This window comes from Schistocerca piceifrons, unplaced genomic scaffold, assembly GCF_021461385.2.
Source record: "Schistocerca piceifrons isolate TAMUIC-IGC-003096 unplaced genomic scaffold, iqSchPice1.1 HiC_scaffold_961, whole genome shotgun sequence".
Classification (NCBI taxonomy): Eukaryota; Metazoa; Arthropoda; class Insecta; order Orthoptera; family Acrididae; genus Schistocerca; species Schistocerca piceifrons.
Window position 1 is genome coordinate 402,501 of NW_025729236.1, and position 5,000 is coordinate 407,500.

A 5,000-nucleotide genomic window follows, 5' to 3' on the forward strand; every position below is an offset into this window, starting at 1 on the left:
GGGCGGTATCTGATCGCCTTCGAACCTCTAACTTTCGTTCTTGATTAATGAAAACATACTTGGCAAATGCTTTCGCTTCTGTTCGTCTTGCGACGATCCAAGAATTTCACCTCTAACGTCGCAATACGAATGCCCCCGCCTGTCCCTATTAATCATTACCTCGGGTTCCGAAAACCAACAAAATAGAACCGAGGTCCTATTCCATTATTCCATGCACACAGTATTCAGGCGGGCTTGCCTGCTTTAAGCACTCTAATTTGTTCAAAGTAAACGTGCCGGCCCACCGAGACACTCAATAAAGAGCACCCTGGTAGGATTTCAACGGGGTCCGCCTCGGGACGCACGAGCACGCACGAGGCGGTCGCACGCCTTCGGCTCGCCCCACCGGCAGGACGTCCCACGATACATGCCAGTTAAACACCGACGGGCGGTGAACCAACAGCGTGGGACACAAATCCAACTACGAGCTTTTTAACCGCAACAACTTTAATATACGCTATTGGAGCTGGAATTACCGCGGCTGCTGGCACCAGACTTGCCCTCCAATAGATACTCGTTAAAGGATTTAAAGTGTACTCATTCCGATTACGGGGCCTCGGATGAGTCCCGTATCGTTATTTTTCGTCACTACCTCCCCGTGCCGGGAGTGGGTAATTTGCGCGCCTGCTGCCTTCCTTGGATGTGGTAGCCGTTTCTCAGGCTCCCTCTCCGGAATCGAACCCTGATTCCCCGTTACCCGTTACAACCATGGTAGGCGCAGAACCTACCATCGACAGTTGATAAGGCAGACATTTGAAAGATGCGTCGCCGGTACGAGGACCGTGCGATCAGCCCAAAGTTATTCAGAGTCACCAAGGCAAACGGACCGGACGAGCCGACCGATTGGTTTTGATCTAATAAAAGCGTCCCTTCCATCTCTGGTCGGGACTCTGTTTGCATGTATTAGCTCTAGAATTACCACAGTTATCCAAGTAACGTGGGTACGATCTAAGGAACCATAACTGATTTAATGAGCCATTCGCGGTTTCACCTTAATGCGGCTTGTACTGAGACATGCATGGCTTAATCTTTGAGACAAGCATATGACTACTGGCAGGATCAACCAGGGAGCTGCGTCAACTAGAGCTGAGCAGCCGGCCGCCCGGGAGTGTGTCCCGGGGGCCCGCGCGAACACGCAAGCGTCCGCTCAATCATTCTGCAAACAGGAGGAGGCTGAGCTCCCCTGCACAATACACCTCGAAACCCTCTCAGGTCCCGGCGGCGCGCAGCGCCGTCCCAAGTACTTGGTCGGGTTCGAGAGAGGCGCAATCGCCCGGAGTTAGGCGAGTAGACGCTTTCGGTGCGACCACCCGTGCTCCCAACTGAGCTTGCCGCTGCCGACAGAGGCCCGGGAGCGTGCTGTCGTGGCATTGCCGGCGGGAGACAACACGCGCCACCTACGGTGACCGGCAGCTCCAACGCCAGCGCCACAGAAGGACAAAAGCCCCACTTGGGTGCCGAAGCGAACTCTCCCAGCACAGCGCACGCGCCAACACATCCGCACAGCTGCGATACAAACCACCAGCGAGAACCGCTGGGGCGACCGAGCAGCAGACGGCGTCGCGGCGCCGAGCGCCGGGCGGCGGCGCATCCTCAACGCACACAGTCCTCAATCGGACCAGCACACTGAAGATGTCCACCGCGCTTCGCACCGGGCCCGCGAGGACCTACTTTGGCCGCACGGCGCCGCGCGCAGGGTGCGCCGGCGCGCAGCTGCGACGCCTGCCGCGTCCGTCGGCCGGCGCGCCTGCCACTGGCCGCCCCCACCAGCCGGCTGTAGCGCGTGCGCCCACGCACCGCGCGGCCAGCACGCCGGGAGGCGCCCCCTCACCGGCCGGGGACGGTCCCACCCAGCCACCGCCGCGTATCGCTTCACACCCAGATGCCGTTCAGTTTCGTCGGCATGGTGGGTATCGCTGGAACAACCGGTTAGTACCTCAACCTACCGTCGCCATCACCGATTCACCCCTAGCGAGAACAACCGCACCACAACGGGTTACCATTTGTTCATTTGCGTAACTTCACCAGAAAACGTATGCGTCCATCGCCATTTGCAACTTCCACGATTATTGCATGCCTGTGTCAGGTGTCACACCACACTACGTCTGCCCACATACACGCAACAAAATGTGCACGCCTAGACAATACGTGGAAGGTGGCCCCCGTACGTATGCGATGTCCATTGCTCGAACGACTGTCAACCGGCCTCTGTAGCATGTCGCAGATATGGAACGCGGTGCACCATGCTATCACGGTGTGTGAGGAGAGACGACTAGGTCCGAATACATCAACAGACAGCTCATGCTGATCGCCATCCACGGCGTCCGTTCCTCCCACACGTCTCTATGGCGTACCACACTGCAATCCAGCTGTCATAGGGAGACGACACGTAGCTGCGTGCACAATATTTGCACTGTATGGTCCGCCGTTTTTGGGCGCAGTCGTTGTACGGTCACACATGTGCCACGATGTATCATTCAGTACATAAGGACGAATGTGCAGTACAGATTGTGGTTTACGCGTACGACATCAGCGGACAGTTGACACAGGCCGCACCACAACGTAGCCTGAGTACGTCGCATGCGAAGGGCATTGAACATGCAAACTTCTCACCAACCAGCTTGCGAAGGCAGGGGGCAAGGTGGGGACGTGGGGAGGTGTGGGGGGGGGGGGGGGCGCGGCATGTACGTCCTGCTGCCATCCACATTACAGTGTACAGCAGGAGCATGTGGAAAGTCAGCAAGACTTGCAAGGTGTTTAACATGAAGCGATACACAGGGGAGCGGGCAGTGCGAGTAGCGAACTATATTGCGAGGGTTGCGGGTGGGCAACACTACACTAATTGAACGAGTCGTATAACAATTACAGAGCAGGTTTAGGCGACAACGTGGGTTACGTTAGCGGACAACGTGGGTTACGTTAGCGGACAACGTGGGTTACGTTAGCGGACAACGTGGGTTACGTTAGCGGACAACGTGGGTTACGTTAGCGGACAACGTGGGTTACGTTAAGGCACAACATGGGTTAGGTTAAGGCACAACATGGGTTAGGTTAAGGCACAACATGGGTTAGGTTAAGGCACAACATGGGTTAGGTTAAGGCACAACATGGGTTAGGTTAAGGCACAACATGGGTTAGGTTAAGGCACAACATGGGTTAGGTTAAGGCACAACATGGGTTAGGTTAAGGCACAACATGGGTTAGGTTAAGGCACAACATGGGTTAGGTTAAGGCACAACATGGGTTAGGTTAAGGCACAACATGGGTTAGGTTAAGGCACAACATGGGTTAGGTTAAGGCACAACATGGGTTAGGTTAAGGCACAACATGGGTTAGGTTAAGGCACAACATGGGTTAGGTTAAGGTACAACATGGGTTAGGTTAAGGTACAACATGGGTTAGGTTAAGGTACAACATAGGTTAGGTTAAGGTACAACATAGGTTAGGTTAAGGTACAACATAGGTTAGGTTAAGGTACAACATAGGTTAGGTTAAGGTACAACATAGGTTAGGTTAAGGTACAACATAGGTTAGGTTAAGGTACAACATAGGTTAGGTTAAGGTACAACATAGGTGAGGTTAAGGTACAACATAGGTTAGGTTAAGGTACAACATAGGTTAGGTTAAGGTACAACATAGGTTAGGTTAAGGTACAACATAGGTTAGGTTAAGGTACAACATAGGTTAGGTTAAGGTACAACATAGGTTAGGTTCGGTTACACGTTGTTGTAAGGAAAGGTGTAGGGGGGGGGGGGGCGGGGGCGGCAGGTTCGTTGATAGTGATTATAGTAAGTGAATGCTTGTGACATGATCAGATTTGTCACGTCAGGATGCACCTTTGGCTTATTAGAGGCGGCGCTCCAATTCTATGCTTGTGTCACACCTGTGTCTTTGAGTCATGTCATTGTTTGTGCGCTGTGACAGGAGGTACTATTGTGATGTTGGGTGCACCGTTGTATAGGACATGTGTGGGTGTTGGTGCCTTATCTGCGCAATGGTGGATGTCGAAAGGGTGGGATATTCTATTTTCCGCATGGACCTCCTGGTCTGGTTGTGATAGTGTGGATTGTGTAATGTGGCGGAGAGGATGCACTGGATGTTGTTCCATGCTGGTGCTTACGTATTGTATGTGCGCCTGTTAGAAGCAGAGAGTGGTGCGTGATCAGAGTGTCTGGCTGACGTGTGGTTCCCATTGTGGGCAGACTCTTTCAGCATGTATACGGACAGTTGTATATATTTTCTGTAGTTTGATGGCTCTGCATTGATTACTAATCAGCGCCGTGTGTACGGGTAATCTGGTTCCAGTCCAAAATGTTCCATCTGTGTACATTAGTGACAAAGACTCCCCCCATGCAGTGGGGCTCGGTCTGTTATAACTCTTCCGCGTAATATATTTGCGCCACGTTTTTGCGACTGCGAGTGCGAGTGCGAGTGCGAGTGCGAGTGCAACGCGCATGGGGACCGACATGCTGATGGCTCGGTATCGGACGCCGTACAGTGAGCAACGCGATCGCGTCTCTCGCTCGTAAGTGGTACAGGTCGCGGCTCATGTATACGGACAGCGGGAATGTCGCATATTGGAAATAACTCTTCATGAAACGCAAGTTATAGGGGTGGATTGCACTTTACGAGTGCGGGAAACGTCCGCCGTTCATCCGCTGGAGGTGCGAGTTTGGCGGTTGGGGTGGTCCACGAACGGGTGCGGGTAGAGTCATTGCCGGTCCACGGCTTCGTGCGGCAGAGCCACTGGAGAATGGGTGCTATGGTCGACAGAGGCTGCAGGCTTTGTGGGTGGCGTCGAAAGGCGGGCACTGTGGCGCCATCGCTGTCTTAATCGGCTTGGCGTCGCATAGATGGCGGTATCGTCGTTGGAGGAGGTCATGTTGCGGGAGACCTACAGATGGCGGTATGTTTTGTGGTGCGGACGTAGTGTTGTCAGATGCGCATAGATGGCGGTATTG

The 5,000-nt window shown here is 53.8% G+C and overlaps 1 non-coding gene across 1 annotated transcript in view; it reads right to left on the bottom strand.

Moving 5' to 3' along the window:
• LOC124774134 overlaps window positions 1-1,109 on the bottom strand; it is a 1,909-nt gene extending 800 nt beyond the window's left edge. Inside the window, exon 1 of the ribosomal RNA XR_007015128.1 lies at window positions 1-1,109. This exon is cut by the window's left edge and continues 800 nt beyond it. This is a non-coding gene — a ribosomal RNA (small subunit ribosomal RNA).
• Window positions 1,110-5,000: the final 3,891 nt, after the last annotated feature.